Here is a 12,070-nt window from a genome sequence, read left to right as displayed (position 1 = left end):
TCTTTCCCTTTTACTTCTACATTCCTTCCCCTTAAGCCCTGTAACAGTGTGGAAACTGTTGGTAATACCTGTTTCTGTGTCCTCATGCAATTTGTAACACAGAGTATGAGAACACCGAGTATCTTCTTCCACTGAAGGGGGACTGTGCTGTTGATTCCATATATGCATGTAGGCAGCCTCACTATAGGTTGTGTGCCAAGTGAATGCTCTCCACTGGAGTCGTACAGATGTACTCTAGCTGGAAGTAAATGCACAGAATGATTTAGGGAACCTGGATCAGCCAGACTTCAAAGTAAACTTCTCAAGGTTAAGACTCCTGCCCTTTGCAAGCCTAATCCAAAGAATGTTTTGCCCACAAGTGTAATATCCTACCAGGCCCACAGCAGAGCTGTTGTAGTCTTTACTGGATGGAGATAATAAGTTTGGGAATGCCTTTCAGTGAGCGCCACAAGGAGCTCTTGAAGACAGGAAAACACTGGCTTTCTTACTCGTATGGATGGTGCAAGGAAGAGGGGGGAGAAGGGTGGGAGGTCTGGGAAGGAGACAAGCGTTCTGTTATCTGAGAAGAATCAGAAATGAGTAGGAGGCAAGACCAAAGAAAGAATCTCGAGATCAGCACAAAGGAGATCAGCCAGGGCTGTAATTATGGTGATGTAAGTGAGAAGGATGAAATGGTGGGAGGGTTGTGTGGTGGGATGTTCAGAGGAAAGTAACGGAAGAGACATGCGAACAGAAAAGATTTAAGATACTGTGAAAGTTTTGGGTGTGGGTTTTTTTTTTCTTGCCCATGAACACTTCAGCACATAACTCATTTTTAAGGTGGACCTCTAACCTGCTTTTTGGCTTGGACATCATTTGAACAGTGAAATCAAGGTGATAGCATTAAGTTGCTCCTCTTCCCGGGGTTGTATGCAGCAGCAGTTTCTGATGGCTTCACTGCTTAGGATTTAGCTGAGTTCCATGATCTCCTCCTCAGGCCTGCTGAATGGCCACTTTGTAAAACTCCTTAATATTAGAGTGCGTTAGGAATACTGTGACCTGGTGGTCCAGTCTTTGCTAGGTTATCCTGGAGCACTCCAACGCACATTGCCATTCTTTAAGAGTTGTGTAACTGTCCCCAAGCAGGATTTTGTTTTCAGTTGACATGGCCCAACACAATGACTGGAATAATTTTTATCTGTTGAAGTAATAACTTGTATTTATTCTCTCCTTTTGAAATCAAACAAGAGTGTTATAAGAACTGATAATGACAAAAATGAATTTGGGAGAGACCAGAAGGGAAGGGGAAATGAGGAAAGGCAAGTTTAAGAACAATGTGGAGGTTGTCTGTTGAGTACCTTTCAGAGCAGTGGGTGTTTTCCTGTTACTTTAAGCACAACTTTCTAGAAGACTTGTAAATGGGAGCAATTCTGTGTAGGAAGTTGAGATTCCTGATTTTCTATTCAATTTGACTAACGGAAGGAAAAAAAAGTGATTTTTAGCATCTCATTTTTTTTAGCAAAATAAAAAAGCATTTATTTTTAAATAAAAATTTAAGTATTTTTAAATCAGCGAGAAAAATAGAAGGATACTAACTCTTGATTGTTCTGCAACATGGAAATAGTTAACTTCTTATGACTTGCTGTGTACAGTAACTGTAAAAGGCACATCATGTGACATATGGCAAGATGCAATTGGGAAGTCTTCACAAGCTACATAATTTAACATTGTGTTCTGGCATATCTTCAAGGGCTAGAAAGAGTGACAGAGAAGCTTAATAGACATTTCAAAACCTATGAGAAGTGTTTGTGGCTTGCAAAAATCCATGACAACTAGCATTTAGACAGCAAAGCTTTCAAAAATGATAAAACTTGACTGATGCTGATTTACTATTAGAAGCGCTTAAAAATGGATCCGCTTAAGACTGTGTAACTTTAAACAATGAATTATCTATAACCTTTCAAACTTCCTATATGGAAATTAGAGCCAAATTCCAGTGCAGAAGTGTGTTGGGATTTTTTTTTTTTTTTGATAGAATCATAGAATAGTTTTGGGTTGGAAGGAACCTTGAAGATCACCTAGTTCCAAGCCCCCTGTCATGTGCAGGGATACCTCCCACTAGACCAGGCTGCAGAAGACCTCCATCCAAACTGGCCTTGAACACCTTCAGTGCTGGAGCATTCACAACTTCCCTGGGCAACCTGTTCCAGTGTCTCACCACCCTCATAGTCAAGAACTTCTTCCTTCATTCTAACCTACATCTACCCGCTTCCAGTTTGAACACATTACCCCCCATCCTCTCACTACACGCCCTTGTAAAACGTCCCTCCCCAGCTTTCTTGTAGGCCCCCTTCAGATGCTGGAAGGCAGCAATAAGGTCTGCCCAGAGCCTTCTCCAGGCTGAACAACACCTGTCCTTGTAGGAGAGGGGTTCCAGCCCTCTGATCATCTTTGTGGCCCTCCTGTGGACGATGGCTCCAGCAGGTCCATGTCCTTCTTGTGTTGTAGGCTCCAGAACTGGACGCTGTACTCCAGGTGGGGTTTCATGAAAGTGGAGTAGAGGGAGAGAATCTCCTCCCTTGACTTGCTGGCCACATTTCTTTTGATGCAGCCTGAGATACTGTTGGCTTTCTGGGCTGCATCCACACATTGTTGGCTCAGGCTGAGGTTTTCATCAACCAGCACCCCCAAGTCTTCTTCTCAGGACTGCTCTCAATTCAGTGTTGTAACAATCTATGACTGGATCATGTTTTCTTTATTATTTAGAAATAAAATGGAGTGAGATTGTGAAAGCAGACTATAAACTGGGCAAATCTACAGCTAGAATACTGTAGAAAAGAACTGTCTGATGACTGTGGTTACGGCTGACCACGGATGTCTGGCCAGCATTGTAGAAAGAAGTTACAAAGAGGATGTGCTTTGCTTTCTGAGGCACATGCTTTCTACCCTGTCTTGTCCAGTGCTCTTGAAGTTGTTGTTGGAGTAGTTGAAAATGAAACAATCACCTTTCCATGCCCCTTGACTGCTCAGAAGTTTTAGATAGTTTTTGAAAGTTTTAGCCTGAAGGATTTGTGCAAAAGTTAGTCCAAATAAGAATTTGTGTGGTGATGGTGGTGCAGAGACGTCCTGATTCACCTAAAAAGTTATTTCCTGTGTGACCTGTGTTTTCCTGTTCCCTATTTTGCCTATGAGTGGTGGCCTTCAGCACAGTGGAGAGAAACAGAATAAGTGGAACTTGCTGGATGGAAACATGTTATTGAATCCCTTGGTTAACTTCAGCCTTTTTCAGACAGACATAGACATAGAAATTTCCAAAGACAAGGAGTATAGCCCTCAAAACAGATCCCTTACTGCAATTTAATTCTGACCTGTCATTGATCTTGCTGGGGCGAAAGATAGAATGCCTCTTTTTCGGGTCTCTGACATCAAGAGAAAAGTCCGAAGAGCAAACCTGAAGAAAAGCTGCCTCCTGCTTAGGTGGCAGGTACAGAAGGGCACTGACACCTGCTGGGGGAGATGCAGCAGAGCACAACATGTTCCCAAATTTCCTTTACGACCCCGGCGGAGGAGCCTTGTGAAACAGAGGAGGGAAGGAAGGAAGGGTGTAAAAGCTATTTTGGGTGCAATTAGAGCCTATGTCAGGGTTAAGAGTAAGTCGGGCTAGGGGCCAAGCGTAGGTTTTCTAAATAAAGAACCAGCAGAACACTTTCAACTAGACAATCAGTATAGCTATGGGGTTAGGGAAATACGAAAATTCTGTATTTGCAAAACATTTGGTTTTGCAACCAAAGGGTGTAGCAACCTTTGGTTCATAGCCGGCCTTCAACATTTCAGGTTTTAAACTGACACTGACAAAGGACAACGGTAGATAATTCAGCAGGTGAGTGTCTACAACCTGTTTATTTTATCAGAGATGCTCAAGTTGCAGATGCTGCTGTGAAGTTAGAGATGCCTAACAACGTTTGAACTCAGCCACGTTTACAAGTGTTTAAAACCTCTTACATTGCTTCACTTCTGAGGTGTTAGCAGTTGGCTGCTTGGGCTAGAATGAAGGAACAGTGGGACGACTATTGTTCTGACTCTTCCTGTGGGAGAGGGTGGGGACAGGGAGCTGATGGCTGCTGCACCATTCTTCTCTGGATGAAAACGGTGTATTTTAGTGGGTTTCATAAACTCGCTACCAGATCAAGAATTCTAAGGTCATGAGAAAAAGCTCTGTGGAAACAAACTGTTTCATAAAGAATATGTAAGATTTTTGAAATGTGGTTTCATGCCCAGTTGGAAGAAAACCTCATGATTTTAGTGTTCAACTCAGGTCTGTATTGCATTTTCATTTTTTAGTGTATTTACATGAAAAACATTCAAAATGAGGAATTGATATAGTATTCCTGCACAGCTAGAAAGCAAGTTGTTATGACATTGTCAAAGCCTTCCCTGTTTGTTTCTGGAGACTAATCTTGGGTGAAATCTGTGCTGTAATTTCACAGCATAGTATTCAAATACAGTTCTGCCAAGGCTTAGCAAACTCTAGCACTGAGGTTTGTTTCTGCCTGCCTCTGACTTTTAGAGATTATGATTGAAGAGGTCTTCTGATATATGTGAATGGCAAATCCAGCCATCATGAAGAAAAACAAAAAAACAAAATCAAAAAGCCTAAACTTGATGGTGCAAAAGTCATTGCTAACAGAGCCACTTTCTCATACCAGTCAGGTCCTTAATCTACTTCGAAGACTCTACTTTTAAGACTTTTTATTCAAGTCATCTTTTAAACCTCTGATCATTTACCCACTTGTTAAGACTGTATCATATAACAGTTTTGAAACGGTATAGATTGCAAAGCTATATAAGGAGGGGAGCTCACAGCAGGGCCAGCTGAAGCACAGCTCTCTAGCCAGTTCAGTGTGAGACTGGGAACCAGTTGGACAGTAGGTGTTTCAGCCTGACCTGTCAGGACGCTGGCTTTCTGCCCTTGGTCCCAGTGGTGGGAGCACACGGTGACAGCACTGGAGCACTGAAGGTGTCACTGGGGTGCAGTGTGTGAGCAGGATTAGATGCAGTGAGGGGACGGGTACCAGTGACCATCTCTCTGAATTGGTGTTCTTGCCACGGGCATCAGTAGAGCAGGATCAGGGAGTAAGAGAACTAAGGAGGCTTAACTGAGCAGACACTTCATTTCTGAAGTTGCTTCCTCCTTGCAAAAGTAAGATACATGTCTCCTTATGAATATTAAGTTGCATCAGAATTAAATTCAGGAGTTTCGAGAGCCCTCGATTCTTCGTCTCCAGGATACCTGAAATTGCACAGTGAAGTGTTATTGCCAAACTACCTCCACCTAATTAGTTCTATGGTGTGTGCATTTGCTTTGACGTTGGGTGAAACTACGTTTTGATGAATTGTTGGGTTTCTTTCCACGTGTGTCTCTTGAGATACACAAACCTCCTGTTGTGTATTTCAGGCCAGTAGAGATTTTCTGCTGAGATGACTTAATTGTATCAACGCAGAGTTGATGTGTTTGAGTTGTGTGGTGGTTTCTGTGTACTGCTGTCTTACACTGGTAGCATTGCTGTGTGGATACACGTGTGTGTAAGAGTTGATGAAGCTCAGAAAGACATTCAGGTTATATCTGACTTCCTGTTGGTTTCATGAAAGCAAATATTTAAATTACTCCATGTGCTAGATTTAAACGTTGAGATTACCTTTCAAAGTACAGTGTGAATTCTAACCTGTGTTTAATTGTGGCAGAAAAGATGATGCACAAAGGAAACTTTACCTATGTCATTTCTCTCTTTTGAAAGAATATCCACTTACTGTTTTACCAGTACCTCATGTAATTTCTGTTAAAGCAGGTGAAAACTAGGGACACTGAAACTGCTACATCAGAACAGATGCATCTTTCTTCACAGCTCTCAGTCTATAAAATAATTTTTAAAATAGCCTTCTGCCTATTTATTATATGCCATAAAGGTATAAAAAGGGGACAAGCCTATTTCTTCCTCCCTTGCACATCACTTTTAAAGTATTATTCTTCTTTAAGAAGGCACTAGAAATTTCTGTCTAGAGGTAATCTGTTTTCCATTATAAACATGAAACGTCTCTCCCCACCCACCCCCAACAGGAAAAACACGTTGTGGGTCTTCCAGTAGGATCATTTTAAAGATTCTAGTATAGTGATAGAGCTTCTTGTTTTATGCTGCCTACACCGGGGGCCTTTGATAAGAGCCACACCTGCTTTGGCATCACTGACTTCAGCTGCACAAAGTGAGAGACCTAAAATACCTGGGCGTTTCCCATGCTGACATGAGCCTGCTCTGGAAGAGGTCTCTGACTAATGGAGGGAGGAGGTGTTCCTGCTGTTCACCTAGCACATCCAGCTTAGGCCAAACTAGGGACAGAAGTCAGGACACCAGACTGCCTATAGACAACGGAGAGGTATTTTCAAGAGTAGCTACTTCAGGGCATCTAAAACACCACTGAATAATTTGTTACTGAAGACTCAGTTTGCAGTCACCAACAACGGGCTGAGGATAACAGCAGCAAGGGGAAAAAGCCCAAACAAAATTAAAAAAAATTACCACTGACATAGCTTCAACATGGCAGGATCTGTTACGGTTTCAGGGTACAATTTTACGTAATTTCTTTGGCAACAAAGGCAGCTTAAAAGGCTTCCTCTGCTGCCTGCTGGTATCCAGCTCTTGCAGAGAGGGCTTTTTCTTGTCTCCTGTAGGTCCTTCCATCCATGTGCTGTAACAGCTTGTGGGACCCTGCAGCAAATTGGATTACTAAAACGACTAGGGTTCTGTCGGGAGGTGTTTTTTTGTTGTTTAGAAACAACAAAGGTTGTGGAGTGTTTGTTTTTGTTTGCCCAAAACATTTCAAGGATCTGGTTTAGGCTAACCCCAGAAACCATGGCACAGCTGGGCAGGAAGAGGAGCAGACTGCAGCGCCGGCATCTATCCGCTTGCGCCTGAAATTCTCTCCAGCTTTGCTGCTAAAGAAAATAGAAAGGGGCTTCACAAACAGCGTGAACCTTTCTGATAAATAATGACCTGCTTTTGCATACCCAAGTTTCTGGAGTATTGGATAAACCCTGGAAGTAAGTTGAACATGTTCGTTTTGGACTTCAAAAGAAAATGACAGTTTCAGCTGCCAGGTCCCTGAGTTTGCCATGTTGTTTGAAGTACTGGATTAAAAGCCAGGTTTGGAGACTGGCTTTTTTATTTTTTTAAATACATATAACTGCTATTATATGTCGTCTTGTCTCGTCTTACAACTGTATGAAAACAGCCTGGGGTGGGCAAAGGTGTGGGAAAAGAAGCACCTGGTTTAAAATGTTTACCTTCTCTTGCTTTTTCTGATGGGTTAGCTATCTATCTCTTTTACTCTGTCCTTACTCCTGTACTGACCCAGACACTCGACCTTCTTCCACAACCCCTTCAGATTAGCATGACCTGGATGAAGCAGCATAATCTCCCTTGTTCTAGCAAAATGGAGACAAGTTAAAAAGACTAGAGGAGGAGCAAAAGGCCTTTTTGGACTCACCCTTCAATCCATCTCATTCCCAAGTGTGGGGAGGACTTCTGATCCCCCTCTGATGCTCTTGCCTTCAGACATTGAGCTCAGGCTTGTTAGGAGGCTTGGGTTTTACCGTAGGGATTCCTGAAATACAGTTTTGTCACTTCAGTAGTAAGACTTTTCTTTTTACAGTGAACTATTGTTGAATTTTATTTCTGTTTCATATTCGAGGTTGGTTGGGTTTTCTCCCCCCCCTCCTCCTGCAGTCAGATGTCTGTGCCATTTGCAGTGTACACTGCCTCCTATTGTGGCTCCAGCTCAAGACTTCACATATGTAAAATGTGACTTGCAGCACTTTCTTTGAAGCCTAACCACAGCCAGGGAGCTGTAATTGCAGTCTTTGATTGCGCCGACTTCACTTGTGGATTGGGCTTTGCTAGGGCATGCCTCGCTTGGCGAGACTTCAGCTACAGCCCCCCAGTGAAGCCTTAGATGTGGGAAGTCTTCAGTCTCCTTAGCACATGCCTGTGGTTTCTTGAAAAGAATCCTGATTTGACCTGTTTTATATCTGCAAGGCAACACTATCGTCATTCATATTTTTTAGGTATTATTTGGTTTATCAGCAGTAGAAGCAATTTCCAGCCTCTCGCCTTAATGTGCAGCTGGGGAGAAGCTGGGTTCTAGCTGCTGTTTTTAGGACGGCTACTGTGTAATTTGCTGTACTGCAGTATCCACTTAGAAATAAAAATATTTGGGGCTTCGCTGTGCCCGTGCCCTTGAAGAATTAGAGTAGCATCTGCAGCCTGTTCGGGAGGCTACGGAGGCTACGGGAAGGAGGCAGGCCCTGCGTTCGGGGGGCGGCAGAAGCGATGGCCGCCGTTTGAAAAAGCTGAGGGCCAGAGCGAGGCCGCGGTCATTATTTTAACCTCCTGACTTCAAAGACAGCTCGCTGGTATGGGAAGGGGGGAGGAGGCAGGGAACCATCTCAACAGAAGAGCATTTCATTTCCTTCGGTGGAGTAGACATTCCTGGCTGCTAATGGGGAGTAGCTCTGAATCACGGCGCTTGTATCGGGCTGCTGTGAACTACTGGCCTGGCGCCTCAAGGCCATTCCTCAACAGGAAGCTGAATGTTTTCATGTAAGACTGAGAGGAAAACCTTCCCAGGAAGAGCAACCTGGACCAAACCTTTGAAAATCTGGGATGAAAAGGCACAAAATAAATATAAAGCTGCAGGGTGCTCTCCCCAGTGTTCCTCTGCTGTTTGCTTGGCCTCTCTTTCGTGCTCCTTGGAAAGGTAGAGCCCTTCGCAGCTCTTTGATCCGCATGTGGTACCGAGCTACTTTAAAAAAAAAAAAGGCAGGAAGCTCAGGAGGCTTTTTTTAGTTGGGACTTGGGCTGGTTTTATGAGGAAATAGGAACAGAATTAGTCAATACAGACCACCTCTGTTGAAACCACTGGTTTGCCAGTGGACTTTCAGCTGTGCTGTTTAAGAGGCCACAGTGGCTTTAGATGTCCTTTTGTGGCTACCAGCAGCAGGTGACAATTACACATTTTGTATTGGGGTGGTGGTATTTGGGGAGGGGGCATCCTTCAAATTAAAGCTATACAAGACAGTTTGATAGAAATTTATGCTTGTTCTTTCTACCTTAGTCTGCAGCTGAAATTCTTCAGTGTCCTCAATTTTCCTTTCCACTACAACAGTGGTCACGTGGGTGGTCTTTGATGAGGAGTCAGCTTGTTTAGTAACATTGTGGGGCCTCAGCTTGTGCTCACTAAAAATCCAAGGGTCCAAAATCACTTTTGGAGGCTTTCTACCCTGGCGTACATTAGCCTGTGTGACTCCTTGTCCAGGAGCTCTATTCAACCAGAACAGGCAAAATGCTTTGCGTTGTAATGTCTTACACAGAAGCTGCAGCAGATGTGCCCAGTTATAAGTGGCCGTGGTTTGAATACTGCTGCTGGAATATTTGCTGATTAATGTGCTTGTGGCTCTTACAGGCTCAAGCAGTCTATCTATTATGATTAGTCTAACAGAAGTTTGACTTGTGGTTTAAACCATTTCTTCATAAACCTGTTCTGTCTTGCATTGGGCGATCCAAGGTGCTGGCAGTCCGTCTCCTTTGTGTGACTAAGCATTTTGTGTTTCTTTTGGTGAAAACTCACTCACCTTCTCCACAAAACTGCATTCCTTTGTTAATTTTGGTCATTCTCAAAAGCTCTGCTCATTGAACCCTCTACTTGTTTGGCAGCTGAGTAGTACCTGGAGGCCTAGAGATTAATGTAGATTTTTTGAGATGCTAATAATCCTGCGACCATTGCTGGAGAGCATGTGTCTGTCTGTGGAAAAACGCCTGGCTCATTAGACAGTCTTTGGGTGGAGTGCTGTTATAACCCAGTTGTCTCGGTCACAAGGGCAGGAGTGATGGTTGAGTTAGCAATTGCATAAGTCAGCTGATGTAACCCAGAGACCTCTCTGGATGAGCAATACCTACAAGGTTCGCACCGCTGGCCTTTTCACACGCTATACAAACAGAAATCCCTCCAAGATCCTAGTGAACTTTACTGCTAAGTAAGAGGCCCATGGCTCTTACACAACTTCAGGATGTTCCCTACCCTGCTGAAGAGCAGAACAAATCCTCCCCAGTCGTGTGGATTCATGGCAGGGTCAGCGTTCACACAAGCCTCACCCACCACATTCCTCTACCCAGCTGCTTACAGGAGACAGCATTTCTTCGTTTCTGCAGGGAGTAGTGCTTGTGACTCTGAAGCAGTGGTTTAATTGACCTCAAATCCTGTAGTACCAAAGCCTGGGGATGTCTAGTTTTGTAACATATCTAGGTCAAATGTTGTAGATAAATGAAATCCACTGCAAAAGGGAATCACTTCTGTAATATGTTGAATGTCGAAACTGCTTAAAACCCCACCTTTTCTAGTCGGTGTGGACATCCATTTACAATCCAAAGTACTCTCCATAACTGTTCTGGCAAACTTCATGCAAGAGTAAGTAGCAATACTCTGCACTTAACTTCCACATTGCAAATGCACATTCCACTAATACAGATGCGTCATAGAGTTACAGTGACCCATCACCAGCTTCTTGGAAGGACTGTTAAAATAATTTTAAAAAAAGGTTTGAGGTTGTCTTTCTCTCTCTCTCTCTCTCTCTCTCCCCTCCGTGTAGGTGGGAAAAGAAACGCTTTCTCAACTTGCAAAGCAAAGGCGGCGACACCAGGACCCCTTCTGGAGATGGAAGCTTGTTAAACCCTAGGTGTGTTCTTCATCCACACAGACCACCCCCAAGGAGTCTGTCTAGGATGTCATTCACCCTGATGTCACTGCTAGAGACACTGAATCATAAAGACAATCACTGCCAAAATCCTTCACTATCACGAGGTCCAGCCAGCCCCGATATAAACAGAGCAAACGAGCTCCCGGGTCAGCAGAGCAGCTTTTGTCTTCACTCCACCTCTGCCTTGCACTCTTAAGCCCCCATCTCATCTGTGTCCATACCGAGTCAGCACAGTAGCGTGGCTGCCTCTGCCTGCTTCAGCCCACACCATCACGTAGACCACAGCTGCCCCACACAGCACACGGAGGAATGGGTTTGCCTGGACCAGGATGACACGCTCAACCTTCTTTTTATTTAATGGTGCGACAGGATCAATTTTGGTTTTAGCTTTTTTAAGAAACTTGAATGCTTTTATATTTTAACTTTTAGTTTGTAATTTCTTTGGTGTATATTTTACTAGGTATGAGCTTTTAAACAAGTGTCAGAAATCTGAAATAACTTTTTAAGTAAAAGGGGGTGTTCTTTGTCTTTTTTTTTTTTTTTTTTTTTTTCTGCCAGAGGAAAAACCTGTATGGAAAAAAGGTGGCTTTTTCTGTTAAACTATTTGTAACAAATAGTGGCCTCTCAGTCTATATAACACAGTGTCCTATAGAACTAAATAAATGTAACAACAGTCAGCTGGTCAGTAGACACATCAGTCTTGCATCATCTACTCTGTAAACATAAGCAATACATCCAGCAAATCTGACTGCAGTGAGGTCTCCTTCTCACCCATTCCCCTTCTCCTTGTAAAAAGCCCAGCACTTGAATTATTACTTCAATTGTTCTGTATTTGTATCTGTTTTTGTTAGCCTGTTAGTGGGATTTTATGCCAGTTGTTGAAATGAGCATTGATGTACCCATTTTTTAAAATAGTGAGGCACAGCCTTCGCCAAAAATACTGTCAACCAAATTTTTTTTTTTTTTTTTTTTTTTTTTGTCATTCCAGTTTGAGTTAATGTGCTGAGCATTTGTTTTTTAATAAAAGCTTTGTAATAAAACTGAAGTCAATTGTCTGGCTTAAAAGAAAGACGGGCTTGCACCAGAATCCCTTGAAGGCAGAAGCAAGCCCAGGAAGGCGCAGTCGCTTCTAAGGCTGAAGACTTTTGGCTCACTTGTAGGAAATGCAACGTGTTTGCTCACCTGAACTCAAGTTATTTTGGAAGATGGCTTTCTTTTTCTTCCTAGAGAGAGAAGTCTCTTGTTTTCATAGCAGGAGTAAGGAATGGGCAGGCTTGGTGCTCCCTT

General features: G+C 43.2%; 1 protein-coding gene across 1 annotated transcript in view; it reads left to right on the top strand.

Moving 5' to 3' along the window:
* Positions 1–11,823, top strand: part of LEF1 (lymphoid enhancer-binding factor 1) — a 70,999-nt gene extending 59,176 nt beyond the window's left edge. Inside the window, exon 11 of the mRNA XM_008944548.1 lies at positions 10,676–11,823. The gene's annotated coding sequence lies outside the window, so the exon portion shown is untranslated. The remainder of the gene's footprint in view (positions 1–10,675) is intronic.
* The last annotated feature ends 247 nt before the right edge of the window (positions 11,824–12,070 follow it).

Source organism: Merops nubicus, unplaced genomic scaffold (genome assembly GCF_000691845.1).
Source record: "Merops nubicus isolate BGI_N331 unplaced genomic scaffold, ASM69184v1 scaffold830, whole genome shotgun sequence".
Taxonomy (NCBI): domain Eukaryota; kingdom Metazoa; phylum Chordata; class Aves; order Coraciiformes; family Meropidae; genus Merops; species Merops nubicus.
Note: the sequence above shows the minus strand (reverse complement) of the source record. Positions and strands in the feature narration are given on the sequence as shown.